The sequence below is a fragment of the Meleagris gallopavo genome, chromosome 26, assembly GCF_905368555.1.
Source record: "Meleagris gallopavo chromosome 26, MGAL_WU_HG_1.1, whole genome shotgun sequence".
NCBI lineage: Eukaryota > Metazoa > Chordata > Aves > Galliformes > Phasianidae > Meleagris > Meleagris gallopavo.
This window is the reverse complement of record NC_139429.1, coordinates 1,977,306-1,994,145: the sequence shown is the minus strand read 5'-3', so window position 1 is coordinate 1,994,145 and position 16,840 is coordinate 1,977,306. Positions and strand designations below refer to the sequence as shown.

At 51.0% G+C, this 16,840-nt stretch overlaps 1 protein-coding gene across 7 annotated transcripts in view; it reads right to left on the bottom strand.

Annotated features, from left to right (window-relative positions):
- The window catches only part of LOC100547960 (protein CEPU-1), a 294,126-nt gene that overhangs the window by 159,742 nt on the left and 117,544 nt on the right, over positions 1–16,840 (bottom strand). The window lies entirely within an intron of this gene.

The window sequence follows — 16,840 nt, the reverse complement described above, 5'->3', positions numbered from 1 at the left end:
TCAGGTCCTTCCCAGGCTGCCTGCTAGGAGAGATGCTGCACAAAATAAAGTTGTGTTGCAAAGTAATTGCACCTGGAAGGCAGAGCTGGTGCTGAGAGCCACCTCCCTGCACTGCCTCTTTGAAATCTGCAAGCAGCTGCCTGAATACATCAGTAATAAAAACAACAAAGAGGAAAATTGGGACAAGCTGCGCTGACACGGTGGAGGTGGGAGCAGCCAGAAGATGGGAAGTGGAGTGGGGGCGGATTGATTTTCCCTGTCCTCTAATGAGACAGAGATTAAGGTGGTCCTCCTTCCTTCCTCCCCAGAAAAACCCATCCCAGGTTCAGCTGCTGCTGTGGGAAACTGAGGCACAGCTGTGGCTCGCTGGCATGAACCACTAAGCCACCACCTGCAGAAAGCAGCAGTGTCCAGGCTATGGGCACAGAGCATTCATCTCAGCATCCAAACCTCTGTGTCAAAAGGCGAATCATCCATCCAGTGCTCCCAGCTGGTTTTTTGACCCCTGGAGGGTGCATTTCTTTGCCTCCATGGGGCATTCTTATGGGCAGCACTGTGCCACGTAAGCAGGGAGGAGCGCCCATCCATCCACGTGTCCCCAGGAAATCACCACTGCTCAGATCTGCGTCACATCACAGTGATCAAACATGCTTGCAGTGCAGCTATGCATCATCACTGCTTCTTTTTATAATCCTCCTTCTTTTTCTCTACCTCACCCCGCTCCAGCAATAACTTGGAGAGATGTCTCGGGATGCCAAATAACAGAATGCATTTCCGCAGCAGCTCCATAATTAATGTTTGCATCGTTTATCTTTCATGGAAAGATTATTCTGACTAACGAGGTTCTGGGCCACTAATTCATTACAGTGCCTTGTCACTTCCTGCTCCTTCTTATTACCCAGAAATAGACTCATTAGTCAGAGTTCAATGACAGGGAGAAATTGTGTTCGTTAATTTAATTCCTTTTCTCTCCCTTCTGGGTCGGTGTTTGTCCAGAACCAGGGGGTGAAAGGGAAGGGAGGAGCACGACCTGTTGCAGAGGAGATGCTGACATGGCTGGGGCTGGGCAAGGGGAGATTAACACCACAGTGCTGGTGTTCAGCACAGGGAATGCAGCAAAGCCATGTTGGTGGGAGCAGACTCAGCAGAGGCACTGCTGCCTGGGCTGCTCGGCACCAAAGGGGTTAAATGCCTTCTGATTTACACAGGGTTTGGCCATGTTTTCTACAGGTAATTACAATAATTGCGGGATGTAAACACCGCAATTCTGCAAGGCAGATCAGAAAGGGGTGTGAAGGGAAGAGGCAGGAGGATAAGTGAGATCAGAGGGATCTCAGACTCCTAACTCCTGTTATACCACTGTGATGATGATCTGTGATACCACTAAGAGGGCTCCAGCTTGGGTCTGCACTGGATCCCCAGCCCACCTACACACCCCACCTCATTCATTAAAACCAGCACCACCCAAACCCACCCCGTGCAGCCCATGCCCAAACACGTGGCACCTTCCTGACACCACAGCACAGCAAAGGGTCACTGCAAAGGGTCGCCAGCCGGCGATGCAAGGAGCTAACAGCTCGCCTGGCTGCTTTTCCAAGCAGTGCTCTGAGCACAGAGCCCAGAGCTGAGTGCTCCCTGCGCCCACGGCAGCGCAGCCCCAGCGCATCGCTCTCCAATCTGAGCGCTGCAGGACGACCCGCTGCTCCCTGCAGGATCAACCATTAACAGCTGACGCTTCATTTCAACACAGCCTTGAGACTGTCCAAATATTTGCCTCGGATGCACGCTGTTTTGCCTCTCAGCTCAGCTCCCTTCGGGGTGCTGCGCTTTGTTCCCATCCACCCAAGGTCCCCCCAGGGCACTGCTGTCACCGCCATGCATGGCACTCACTGGGACAGCGAAGCAGAGCCTCAGCCATCCCCAAAGCAAAGGGAACACTGCTTGCTTGCAGCAAAGCGTTTCTGCTGTTTACTATTTTCCATTCTATTCTGCAAATACAAGCGTGTGCAGGGGGGGAAGCCAGCAGGGAAAGGACGCGTTGCTCCACATTTTGCTGCTTTTCCCGTTGTTTACAGTTACTTTTTTCTCTCTTGCCAGACTCCCTGCAGCCCAGCAATCCCCTGCTCTGCTCACATTATGAAGATATCTCACTGCAGAGCAAAACAGGGCAGGAGACAATAATTCTTTCCTGCCCATTCCTGGATGCTGCCCAGAGCTTTCACTGCTGTAATTCAGGTTTGCCACTCCGGGCCAAATCTCTGGACTAAGTCAGCACACTCACTGAAAGCACAACTGGAAGGGCCCTGAGGAATGAGCTCACTCCTACCAGCAGCTGCCAGCAAGGCCATTCCTGCACAGATACTCACAGAACCCAACGCACGGTGACGCCCACAGCTCCATCTCCCACCCACCAGCATCTCCCTCTGCTGCCACAGCACTGATGCTCTCCCAAAGGCTGTCCCCAAACTGGGCACAATGGAGGGCTGTGTGTTGGCCCTGGGGCTGCTGGCCCTACCTGTGCTGCTGCTGGTCCACCGCCGCGCAGCTCAGAACCCGTGTGAGAGAAACAGACCCACTTTGCCTTAAGGATGAGTAGAACGAAATGCCACTTACCTATTGAACAGAGAGAGAAAAAAAAAACAGGAGAAAAAGGGAAGTATTACACAGGCATTCTTTGAAATCAGGTCAGCTCAAAGCTTTGAAATGGCAAAAAGTGAATGATATTTTCCTCCCACTCCTCTCTTTGTCTTCCCCCTCCTTTTAAAGGACTTCCTACTTCCAAACATCTCCATGAGTCCACTTTTGCCTTCACTGTGGTTTTTTGCTCCATTGTGTGCCAATGCACACCTCCACCTGGCAAGGCAGGCACATACATGTGCACACACACACACACACACACGGCTGCTGCCCCTTTACAAAGGAAGGAGTTGGGGAATACATGGGGGGGGACCTCAAGGGGGACATCAGGACCTGCCATGAAACCCAACAACAGCTGAAGGGGGACCGATGTGGATGGGGAGGCAGCAGGGAGGAGCTCATCTCACTGCACCCCACCATCCAGGTGATGATGCTGGGAAATCCTCAGCACCAGGGGGGACAATTATTATTGCAGTCAAGTTTCATCGCATCCATCCATCTCCCTGCCCACCTCTCCAAAGAACACGAGCTACGTGTCATAAACCAGACAGAGGTAGAAGCACCCCATACAACCTCAGCTGTTGCAAGGAGGGGTGAGAAATTCGTTCTCATCCCTCTGCAGAGCATCAGTCTGCAGCTTGCAGTCATCTACCGAGGGCATATGGAAGGAAAAAAGAAATCCTTCTGATTGAGATGGGCTCAATTCGCTGCACTCGTGAGCTCGTGGCCATCGGTGGGTTTCTATTGCAAAGCACCAGACTGGACCAGGTCAGTGCTGCCCATTCGTAACGGGTAATGCTTTCTTGGAGGGGGCCCTCCTTGCTGTGCAGCCCAGCCTTAACGAATTGCTGTCTGCTCCTCAAAGCAGTGCCATAAAACCATAAAACCGGGAGCTGCTGCTCACCAGCTTCAACTCACGAGGTCTCTCTCTCGCTTTGCAAGAAGTAAATGCGACTGGTTTAACTCTTCTCCCTCCCTGCAGAAGGGCTGGGTGCTGTGTTCCCACTGCATGGGAGCCCCGAAAAAGCAGGATCACACTGGGTGAGAACGCAGCACTGCACCAGCAGCACATCCTGAACACACAGCAGCTCCGTGCTGCAGCATCGCTAGGTGGGGACAGAGCCCTGCGGCCAGGGAAGATGCTCTCATTCTCCATGCTTTGTAGCAGGGTTTCCTATGCATTGTATTCATTTCTTTTTTGCAGGAAGCCTATTTATCGATTTTTCATGCTGGGTAAAGCAACAGATCCTGCACCTGTGGGGAGCTTCATTTGCAGAGCCACGGGGCTGCTTGCCATCCCTCCTGACGCAGGGGGGAGCATTAGGGGACAGAAAAATGCATGGCAGCTTTGAACTGTTGCTCCTGTCACCCAGCGGGACTCAGCCCATGCAACCACACAGGCAAAAGAAGGCCGAAAACATTCATTTGACTTCTTTCTTGTTGGAAAAATGTTGCATTAAAGAAACCACCGACCATCACCCTGGGATGCTGCGCTGGGTCCACTCTCAGCACTCCGCATTAGCAGAGGTGATGCTTTGGTCTGTGGCTTGCACATCTCCCCCAGAGCAGATGGACAAAACCAAACTATGTGATATATGTTAAGTTCATGAACAGAAGCAAGAAGGCTGAGCAGGGTAAACCAGTGCAGGACTGCAAGCCGAGCAATGGGAGCTCAGGCACCGAAGGAATTGAGCACCCACGAACAGCAGGACAGGGACAGAAGGGCTTGTGCAAAGGAGGCAGAATGAGCCACAGCCCCAGGAAAGCTCATCTCCCCCTCCTCACCCGTACCTCTAATAACCAATTAATATTTAGTCAACAAGCAGCTCTGCTAAATCCATGGAGATGGATTTCACAGGAGGGCTATTTCATGTTAAATGAGCACTGACTCATCAGCGGCATTTACCAAGGATTACGGATTAGCTGCAGGCACAATATCCATCACACGAATCCGACGGGGAGGCAGAACCCCCCTCTGGATCAGGGAAACCTTCCAGAGACACTGCTCAAACAGGGGCTGAGTTTTTGGCCCTCTAAGCAATGATGCTTGCAGTCCTCCATAGGCACAACTGGGACACGGCTTGGGGCGAAGCTGATCCAACCCAAGAGCGATGGATGGATGCAAAGCAAACGAGTTGCCAATCTCCCAAAAAATGTATGTGCCCCACGGATCTGTTTGAACCAAAAACCCCTTTCCATGGGCTGGGATGCAGGGCCCAACAGCAGTGCTGTGCGAGCTGTGCTGATCGGTATTGCATCCACTGGAGGAGGTGATTAACTCCCTGACCCGCCGAGCTTTAACGCGACCTCTGAGAATAGATAGAATCTTGTTATCTTGTAATGAGTTTTATGGCTTATTTCAGTACATTTTGGCCATGTTTCTCCAGTGATTAGGGCAATTATCAGCCTGTGCGTTTCAGGATTATGAATTATGGAGCTGCTGAATGACTGCAGAGATTTAATATCTCCCAGCGTTCCTCTGCCTCTCTTCCAACACTCAACTCCGGGCTGGCGTCGCCTCTCTGCTCTTTATGCCTGGAGCATGGGCAACTCTGAGCAAGGAGTTAAGCATCAATGCTCACATGTGTAATTACAATTAATAACACGCAATATTAACACCCCTGCCCTGGGTGTCATCATCCCTGGGTCCCACCAGCAGTGATGCAGGTGATGCCAATGCTTCTCCCAGATTTTGCACCACAACCCTGCTGCCATCCTCGCCAGCCCACCCAAGATAGGTTTTATTTCTGGAGAAAAATCAGGTTCTTGCATTAAAAGAATGCTTCAAGGTGGAGCTGCTGGGCTGTGGGCATCCAGCCCATCCACCCATGGGCTATTCTGGAGCCCTCTGGGTCACCTGGCTGAGGGCACCCAGCTCTATTTGTGGCCTCGTCCCATCCGGAGCTTATTTAGAAACTTAATGCCACTGAGCAGCTTAGGGTTGAGCCACATGCACAGGATTAGCAGGAGGGGAAGGCAGAGATTCCCCTCAGATGCAACTTCATTTAGACATGCTCCAGGCTGATCCTGGAGACAGAGAGTTAATGGTCTACAGTCCCATACATGGACAACAGAGTGGTTCCTTGCTCTTCTAATGGTCCCAGCGTGCATCAAAGCAGTTCCCAAAAGGGGACAGCGTGGCTTCATGGGAAGGGAAACCGAGGCACACTGCTGCAGTGGGACCAAGGCTCTGCTCCAGCCTGGGGTCTCCAGCTGGAAAACCAGAAATGATGGCACATTTGCTGCTGAAGCAGCCCAGCAGCCCAGCCCTGCATCACAGCACTGTATGAGCACGAAATCCAGGCCCCAAAACCTAAATATAAAGATGGAGATCACAACAGCCAGGCTCCGTGCCCCCGCTGCGATGGGCACAGCACTGTCCAGGAAAGGCCAACTTCTGCTGACATAACCCATCCTTAATTCAGTCCAGATGGAGCCTTTTAACAATCTTGATTCATGCCTGGTTTTATTTCCATTTTTTCCTCCCTGCAAATGATCACTGGCAATTGACTGCTGCTGCTTGGGAAAATACAGACGGCATCGCACGCGGCCCCGCTTCCCCTGCTCCCGTGGATGCTGCCTTCCTTCCGAGCAGAAAACGTAAAATATTAATTTTGTGTAGAAATAAAATTAAGCCCTTGGAAATGGGCTCCGAGAAATAAAGCCGTCGCTTGAGTTAATTAAGAAGTGATTACAGTGAAAGCCTGCAATGAAGGCTGCGTGGACCGAGCTGCTGCCATAGCCCAGGGTGGGAAGGACTCGGGTGATGGGATGGGAGCCGGGTGATGGGATAGGAGCCATCTGTCCCCATCCCTGTCCCATTTCTGTGCTCCTTTGGCATCATGCTGGTTGAAGCTGAGCCGTTCCACCGAGTGCAGGATGCAAAAACTATGCAAAAGCAGGCTTCCCCCAAGGGGTGCAAGTGCCTCTGCCCTCCGCGAGATGACAGATAAAATCCCCTGTTACTGAAGGAAGGTAATTTGACATAACAGCTGTTCTGACATTCTCTCCCTATGGATATTGCTGGCAATAAGAATGCAAATCAGCGCTCTTTGCACTTCTCCTGGAGAGCAACTTTCACCTGAAGAGTTGAGAGCACTTCCAAAATGTGAACTCATTAAAGCTCTCTTCCCTTTGGTGAGGCCGAGCCCACAGACAGACAGATGGAAGCAGACAGACTGACTGCCCACTCCTGCATAGCTGCGCTCTGACCCCAGCTCCAGAACAGAAGGCTGGAAGGTATACAGTGGAAACTGAAGAATCACAGAATCATTCAGGTTAGAAAGACCTCCAAGATCCCCAAACCCATCCCCACCCCTCATCCTCCTGTGCCCACTGCCCACGTCCCTCAGTGCCACATCCCCACAGCTCCAGAACACCCCCAGGAATGGTGACCCCCCACCCTCTGGGCAGCTGTGCAGTGCAGCAGTGCTTTTCTAGAGAGGAAATTGTTCCTAATCCCCAGCTGGAAGCAAATTGCTGAGCACAGCAGCAAGACATGGAGAGATGTGGCTGTATCTCAGCCAGAAAACTCCCATCTTGCTCCTTGCCTTACTGATGGCATTGTGAAAATGGGGATGGAGATGCCTTGGTGGAAAACCTGGAGATCCCTTCCTCCTGGGGAGGGGATGTTCTAAAATTTAAGCAGAAGTGCTTAGTGCCCCTCTGCTTCCTTTGTGGCAGCTACTAATTATCCCTCTAAATGTATAGGCTCCTGGGATGCACACAGATGGGTATGGAAGTCAGCAGCAGCCTCAGCTCTGCAGCAGCACCTGGCTTGGCTGGAGAAAACCCCACCGTGCAAAGGGTGCTGAGAGACATCCACGGATGGCAGCAGCTCTGAGAGGCTGTGGAGATGTGGAAAAGCCCCAAAGCAAAGCCTCAGCCCTCAGCACCATCTCAGCCCCACATCCCAGGGCTGGATGCTGTGGCCACCTCCCAGCCAATGCCCCTCATCCAGCATTCAGGGGGCTCACTCCCTCCTGTTGATGGTACTTTACTTTGTATAATTAAAGCTTAATGAGAATAGGGACCAGAGCTTCCCCGGCGAGCAGCCTAACCTCGGAACGAAGGAGCCACTCAGATTCCTAATTAATAAATACCTATTTGTATACAAAGCAGAGCGTGCCAGCAGGAGGGCAGCTGAGCATCTCCCATCCGTGAACGTCCTTCAGCAGTTCCCAGGAGCTGCAGGTTCACATTCCCCAGGCAAAAAGCAGGATTGATTACCAGGCGACTGCTCTAAGCCCTAAGCTACTGGATTAAAACACAGTTATCACCACTCCATTTCTTCCGTCAATCTAGACCCTATTTTTTCCCCTCCTGTACTTGAGCAGCATTTGATTAATTCAAATCACACCAGCTCCAGACAAGCAACACGGCCAATTTACTGCCCACTGCAAAACATTGGTTGGGTTGGACTGAGGCTCCCCAGCTCCCAGCCCCAGATCTGTGCTGCTCCAGCACTGGGGAAACCACGTTCACCTCCAAAATCCTGAGCCCATCTCTTCGGAAATCAACTGGGGGAAATGAGGAGCTGGCAGGGGGAGGTGGATGCTGCAGTGCATGGCTGGGTTCAGATCCCAGGTTCCTACAAAACAAGCAAATTCCCCCATTCACACGTAAGAAACCGAGGCCCAGAGATGGGGATCTGCCGACAGCTGTGGCAGAGCAAGGAAGAAAACTCAGTTCTCCAAATTGCCACACGTGCTCACAACAACCAGGCCATCTCTGCTCTGCAGACCAATGGAAGTCCCCCAGAAGGACACACTCAAACAGGCTTAACCCTCCATTAAATCACTTCCGTCTCACTCTGTAATTTACTGTTGCAGGCAAAATCAATTTAAGCAAAGGTTAAACTAGTTCTGTCTGTATTACGAGTTTGCACTATTTTAAATAAATTGATTTAAAATCAATTTACTTGATTTTGTGCAACTTTTCTAACACAAGCTCAGACATCGCTAAGCTCAGTTTGGATTGCAGTCCAGCTCACGCTTTAGTTCATTGCTGGAGCACTCCCAAAAGATGTCAAATGTCAAATTTGGATGATAACTTCAAGTAACGATGACACAGAACTCATGAAGAGCTCCACAGTTATCCCAGCTTTAAATAGCTATTATTCCCCATATAAGTCGTGGAGCTCTTCCAAAAGGAGGTAGCGTTGCCCAAAGTTTTCTTGGTGGCACAGAAGAGCCCAACCTGCTTTTCCCAAGCAGCAAAGGAGAGTCAGCGCACAAAAACCTTTTGTTCCCCATCCCTGGGTTCTGTTCTGTCCCCTCTCTTCTCTGGTGGTCTGGCTCAGATCTCAAACGAGCCCAGGTGTGGCTTCAAAGCATCTTTAGCATTGCAAGTACTTAATAATAACCCATCCCTCCAACTTCTGCAAATCCCTCTCTGAAATGAGGCCATGAAAGCACCTTATGGACTGCCTCATCCCATCACGAGGGTGGAGAAAGGGACAAAAATAGCTCGAGCACAGCAAGAAAATGTATGAAAGCCCCTTCTCTTTGTTAAACAAAATTGACCTCTCGTCCCAAGAAGAATAACCCCTCAGCAGAGTGCCATAAGCTTGCTAAAAGCAGGCTACCATTTGATTTTCACCTCTGTTGTCTGCATAAAACGGCGAGGCAGGACCTGGGGTGCGCAGCCTCTGCCCTCAGAGCAGAAAATTGCTGGAGCACAGGGAGCACCACAACCAGAAGGGATGCGTGGAGCAAAGAACCCCAAGGGCAAGGAGCGTGAAGCTGGGGAGGGAATCACTGCAGGCATCGAGGTGTGGGGCAACGGAGCTCTGCTCCATGTAGGAGACATCCCAAAAGTTGATATAATGCCCTAAGACCTGACTTACCCGTTGCTGTGCCCTGAGTCCTGCAGGAAGCATGAATCTCCCCTCCAAGTGCCCAGAACAAAGCAGAGGGGCACATACCCCACTGTATGGCTTATGCCCTCAGGCATGGCTCAGCTCTTTTGCATCACAACGTTGCACGTGGAGCCCAAACTCAAGAATGAGCGTTGAGCCTGTACAGCACAGCTCCCATCTATCCTCAGACAAACTCCGAAAGGCTCATCCCCATGCCCTACAGCAGCACAGCACAGAGTCACAGAACGACTTGAGCTGGAAAGGCCCTCAGAGATCACCTACTTTGACATTACTGATGTTATTCTCTGGAGCAGTCATTTCCTGCTCTACTTTCAGCCTCCAGAACAACTTGTGGCAGGAGGTCTCACAGGGCAATCGCGTTCCCACTAAAATTTCATTAGGGATATAAAATTCTCTTCCATCAGGCTTAGTTTTGACAATTTCTAATTCCATAGGACATCCCTTGGATCTTGAGTTACAACAGACCAGCAGGACTTGCAGCTGACCTCTCTGCCGTTCACCACCCCGCAAACGCTACAAAATGCTGAGATATCTGGCAAACAGAATCCTGAGCAGCAGCAAATCTCATGCTGCAGTCACGCACAATCACCAGCTGTGTCCCTTTCAGCATCCCCATCCCCATGCATCACAACATCACAACTCCCGTTTGCAAGCTGATGGCTGCAAGGAGAGACGGCTGAGATCAGGTTTGGTCTCCCAGCTCTGCAAAGAGGCAACGAGGGGAAGAGGAGGGGATTTTGGTTTGGAGGAGGGGGCTGAGGAGAAGGCAAGGTTGGAAATTTCCTCCTGGCAGCCCTTTTCGAGAAGAGTTATTAGAATTTATTTTCAATTATACACAAGAATAAGCCGTCTGCAGTATAGTTAACTTTCAATTTCAACCAATTTTCGACGCATTCAATCATAGATGCCTCAGTGATTAAGAATCTATGTTGCAAAACAATTCCCACTTTGCAACAATGCAATCAAACAGATCTACAACTCATAACCCATTATCCAATAGTTTCTCAGCTCATTGGTGAAGTGAAATAGGATTCACCAAGCGTCCCCTCTTTACCCAGCGAGGCCCCGAGCTCATCTGCAAACAACGCTGCGACTGCAAACAGCCCACAAAGGGAATGTGTGGGCTGGTTTTTTTTGCCTCCTGCTCGCCAAGAAGCATCGTGCAAACCTCCGGAGTGCACAGCCATCCCACGGCAAGGGCAGCGCCTCCAAAAGCAAGCTGCTTCACCTCCCTAGCATAATCCTAAGGAGGTAAAGGTGACCTGGAGAGGAGGAGCTGGGTGCCCCCCAATGGGGACAGGCAGACATCCCCACCCTGCAATGTGCTCCCTTCCATGTGCAGCCCCTACCCCGGCTCCTCTCTGCCTTTGATGCCAACAAATAACAATTTCAGAGTGGGGAAGACACCTGGGAGAGCCGAGGCACTTGTGCTACAAGATAATTAGAGATTATTATAATCGAAATTTCATTGCCACATCAAACTGTGTCTTTTAGCATTAATTAATCTCCTCTCCCAGCCTCTGAGCACTCTCGGCTCGCTCGCTGTAGGACAGCAGCTTGTCAAACACACCAAAGTCTTGCATCTCATTACCTTATCAGAGGGGTGAGCGGGGAGCTGAGCAGCAGCAGCACATCTCCCAGCACAGCCACGAGGACACCTGCATGCCTGCACCCAGCTTCCAAACTTGTCCAGCACAAGGCCTGCTTGGAAAGGATGCTACTTGCAACTCATTGCATTGCGTGGCCTTGGATGAACTGCATCGACTGCGACCCTTGCAGGGACCTTGGATGAACTGCATCAGCTGCAAGGCTGACATCCTTGCAGGGAGCAGGGTGCCGGTGCTTTGCTTTCCCAAGCAACTCAGCCTCCAAAATTTCAATGCATCTCAGTGTAACAATACACCCTTAGCAACCCCACAGCAGCCCAATGCATGATACTTTCACAGATCCCAACCCAAGTTGGCAGAGACCCATAGGGAGTCCAGACACAGAATCCAACTCTGGGCTTCACCCAAAGTTCAGACTGGAGGAAGACAGAAGGATTAATCCAATTTTCCCCACGATGGTCCCAGCATTTGCTGGATGATGCCAAGCCAAATGGGGTTTGGAGCACCCTCAACAGGACAGATTCAGCTACAGGCATTTGAGACCTGCTGCAAGACCCCTGAGCAACTCTGGAAGTAACCAAAGCAGCGTGGTGCTGTGAGCCAGGAGCAGCTGCATCACTTCTAACTGTGGCTGCAGAAATTGGGTGCCCTCAGCTCCCCCAGGTCCCAGCCAGCAGCACAGGCTGTGTACACACCAGTGACACGCATGAGATGCCCTGTGTTCCACTCATTGATTCTCCACTGCTTTCATACCTCATCTGGAAATAAATATCCTCTCCTTCTTGTTTCCACCTCTCCACTCCCCCTCTCCCCGTTATTGGCTTTGTGACAGAAGGCTTTAATTTATCCCTCCTGCCACAGCTTTATGCCGCTCTTTTCTTGCAATTTACCCCATATATTATCCCCCGTCTTGTGTCATTTAACTCCAGAACGTGGCTGGAGATACAGTTTGCTTGAAGGATGCTGGATCCATCAATCCTGCTCTCAGGGACGCTGACAGCAGGGAAGTCCCAGCACACAGTGGTACCTCAATGCACAACGCTGGTGCTTGGCTGCGCTTGCACACCTTGTGGTGCCTGCAGCACTTTGCACATCCCAGCAGGAATGGGAGGAAACAGCAGGGAGAGGATGATGAAGATAAGGGCTCCATTTCTAACTCCACCTCTGCTCGCTCTCCTCATTGCACACCCCTGCAAACAGCACTGCTCATAGAGGCAGGGAAAAGCTGAGCCTCACCGAGCTGCTCAGCCCCACTGCTGCTCCACAGGGGCACTCCTGCCCTTCTGGGGCATTCATACCAGCACAGGGAGCTCACAGCAGCCCCAGAACAGTGCAGGGAGGAAACTTCCCATCGTCTTCAACCCCAGAAATGGGACAGGGAGAGATGTGTCAGCCTCACAGAGCCTCTCCTCCCAGCTGCTCAGTGCCACACAGATGGAAATTGCTCACCAGAGGGAGAGCGCTGATGGAAAGCAGAGGGGAAAAAAGGAAAATTAAAGAGAGAGAGGAGGGAAAACTTAATGAAATGAAAAATGTATCTTCTTTTATTTATTTATCGCAATATTTCCACGTGGGGAGAGCAGGACAGGCATGATTATTCATCGTACCCTACAAGCCAGGCTCTGCAGGGAAATGCTGCCATACTGCTGCCTGGCACATCGTTAGGATGCGTCTAATTGCGCTCGCTCTCGAGGGAGGAGAGTCCCTCCCTGGGTGCAAACCCTGAGTGCAGTGCATGAGCCCACCCTGCTCTCCGTGTCCTGCACTGCACAGTGAGCAAGCAGTGCCTTAACGCCCTGATTTCAGCACTGCTGACACCACAGCAGCCCCAGCCCTCCTGTGGCATTTCCCATAAGCAGACTTTGCTGGGAAGGATGTTTCTTTGTTGTTATTGGTACTGACAGGGAAATGGAAAACTCCTTGCACCTCCTGCAAGCAGTGCACCAGCACAGCTGTGGCAAAATTAGCAAAACTCTTGGGGATTTGCAAATATCTGCACAAAATCCCAGCAGGAAGCTCATGAGAAAGGAACTCCGTGAATAAAGGCGACCTTCAATTACTACCTGCATCAAAGACAACGTCTACAAAGAACCTTTCTGGAGGGGGCAGGATCAGTTTGCTGATCCCTCCACCAGACAGAAGCTGGATGGGCTTTAAGGTCCCTTCCAACCCAACCATGCTGTGATTCTGTGCTAAAACAAAGCACAGCCCGGGTACCCAGAGCACCAGAAGCCACCAGCAGAGCACAGCCCCCATCTGCAAGGACAGCACACGCACTGTGCTCACAGCTCTGCTATGCCATCTCCCTGCAGAGAGATGCTGCAGGATGGCATGCACTCAGCCGTGCTCATCCCGCAGGCACCTGTCCCAAAGGAAAAGGCAGCCCTAAGGGAGCTGGGGGGACCATGCATGCTCAGATATGCAAGGGAATCCAGGGCTGCCCCAGATGAGCCAAGATTGCAGCTGGCTGCCTTCCCCAAGCCCTCTGCTCACATAAAGCCCCTGCTCAGCAACATCAGCGTGTTTGTTGTGTGTTTGTTTAGTTTTTTTTTGCCAAGGAAGCAAAAGCAAAGGTGGAAGGTTAAGTCCACTTAGCTGCTCTCTGGCCAGCCTGGCAGATGAACTCACACAGCAGGCAGCTCTGAGGAATGAATGCAGCTGGGCCAGCAGCCACAGCCACTGAGGCTCCATCCCTCCTCCTCAGCAAAGCACAGCCCTGGCTGCATGTGGGAACGTTGCAATGCATGATGGCATGTGCACATGCGTGCAGACACAGCAAGGCACTGACACCCACAGGGCGCTGCCTCTCGCTCTGCGGTTTGCAGTGCAGTCCCACACTTCTCTGCATCCCCATCCCTGCGCATCCCATCCCTCTGCCCATCTCCACCTCCCCAGCAGGGAAGGCAAAGGGCAGTTTCACGATGCAGCTGCCCCAGGGCTAAGCACCAGGAGAGATGTGCAGGCTCAGTGCAGAGCTCCCAGAGGTCAGCAGCAAGAGGCACGTCGGGGCTGGCACTCAGCAAAGCCCCAGTGACAAATTGCACGGCGTCAGCACCGTGATGACAATTAGCTGTTCAGAGAGGTTAAAACAATGCAAGCCCCAGCCCTGCCAGCCAGAAGGTGCCAAGGGAACGTGCACTGAAAGGTTTGGCCCTCTTAGCATCTCTCCGAAGTAATTCCACTTGTAACTCATAAAGCTTCCCCTGCCGCCCGCGCCACGCTTGCCAGCTCGGGGATGAGGCAGACATTTGTATGAGATATACAAAGCCATTTAGCTGTTCAAAAGCTATCAGCACTTACATGCAAGGTTGAAGCAGGACAGATTCTGCTGCATTCAGGGCATCAAAGGGGATTATCCGGGAAATGATAACAGATTTTAATTTAGATCATCCAAGATGGGTACAGGCGATGGGGAGGGGGAGCTGGAAGCTGGGGCTGGCTTAGCTCCGGGTTGTGGGAGAGAACACAGCTCCATTTCAGACACACAGGAGCAGTGCCCTCCTCCAGGTACTCCCAGGTGTCGAACTGCAGGGACAAGGTCCAGGCTCTCTGCACAAGGACGGATGGATGGAGGCCACTGACATCAAGGCTTTGTGCGCTGCTTTGCTGAATTATGGGGCGACCTGCCAAGTTTGGGATGTGTGAACTCGTCCAATACAAAGACTCCCTCAAAATGAAAGTATTCCATTTCCAAACATACAAAAAAAAGAAGAAAAAAAAAAAAAAAAAGGTGGCACTGGCTTATAATTTTTTTTAATTGAAAATACGTGGCCACTCCTCCCAGACTGATAAATAATTTTAATCAATTCCTTGTTTTCTTTTTGGAATCAGTGATTTGCCTCATGTCCTCTCTTACCACATGGCTCCTCTGCAGGTTCTGCCTTTCTATTTCTGACAATCCCAGATGGGATCTATGAATAAAACCAAAGAGGAGCTGCAGATAGGCTCCGAGTCATTAACGCAGCAAATATAGACCCTGCTCGAGATCTGAGACACGAGCAGGGGGGGGATGAAAAGCTGTCACCTCTTCCTGGGGACAGATCCAGGCTAACGTGAATGACGCATCCCCGACAACATTAACAGAGCACGGGGTCTGGCTCTTCCCTTTTAATCCTCAGGTAAATTCAGGCTATATGTAAAATGTATAGAGTGGGGGTTAGCATGGTACAACCTTCCTGTACAGTGTGGCTACCTCAAGGGTCCACCCTTGGAGAGTCGCTCACACCATCCATGATGGAAAAATGTTTTTCCCATGGATTACTATAGATCCCATGGGTGACTGCACCTTTACACACTGCTCTGACCCAAGTGTTTGTCCAGAGATCACTGCATGCACTGCCAGGCCACCCAGATGCTATAGTGGAGACATGCGTTCAGCATCCCCAGAACCCCAAATCCTCCAAGTTTCCACGCCAAAGCTAAGGGCACAATGCAAGGCCCAGACCTGCTGCTCATGGAGTCATTCTAAAGCACCCAGCAACCCGAATTCCATCAGAACCAGCTGGTCAACCTGCACAACTCACACACAGCCAAGTCCCATCCACTTACACACCTGTGAGGTTGACCAGATTCCCAAGTTCCATCTGAGGTTGATGTGATGATCAGCTCCCATCTGAGGTTGACCAGATGCCCACATCCCATCTGACGTCGAATTGATGCCCAAGTCCCATACGAGGTCGACCTGACGTCCAGTGAGATTTACAAGAAACTCCAGAAAGCATCCAAAAATACCCACTGTGTCCACCTCAGCACTTTCCCAATAGCAAACTTTGCAGAAATTCTCCCATCCATGCAGAAAGCCTCTGTGCCCCATCTCGGCAATTAAAGTAGTAAATAAGGAATCTCACTCCAACTTTATCGCTAAAGGCATGAAAATGAAGTCAAATGACACTGCTGAGAGGCAGGGCATCCTAAATAGCCCCCACCCCCTCAAGGATATTAGATTTTTTTTTTCAATTTTTCTATTTTAATGTTTTTCTGGAGCCCTGATGACGCAGCTCACAGACCCCCCCCCCCTCCCACCTCCCACCACTAAATGCAACAAAATGGATTTTTCAAATGTCATGCTAGTATCCACTTCATAAAACATTTTCCTATAGACAGGACAATAACATATATTTTAATCACTTTTCTACAGGCAAATAAACGGCACGGAAGCCTCGCCTCCACCGGCGCTTGGAAATTATGAATTTTTCAATAACCTTTTCTATTATTCATCCTGCGTTATTCCGTAACGTTTCCGTGTGAGGAATGTGCTTGCCAGACACTTTATGAATCTCTTCTTTTATTTATTAAACAGCGAGGTGTCTCCCCAAAATCCCTCCTCCGTCCTCTGGAAAAGATGTCAGTGCAGGCTTAAGACACACGTAATTAGGGGTCGGGTTATTAATAATTTCCCTGCTGTCAGAGCAGCTCTGTGATGCAGCTGGCTCAGCCTCAGGTGGTTTTCGGGGCAGATGCTGGGAACAAAGCGCAAAGTTTGGGGATAGAAGAGGGTAATGGGGTGGCCCAGAGGGGATGGGCCATAAAAGCACGGAGATGTGCAGTAAATGCAAAAGATGGGTTGTGGAGGGGATGCCCCAGCAGCACAGCTCCTGGGCTGCAGCAGAGATGAACCATCGCACAGCTGCAATGCTCTGGGTCTGCACTCTTCTGCTTTGGAGACGTAAGAAAAGGAGATACGGGATGGAGGAGACCAGGGATTAATCTGAGTGCA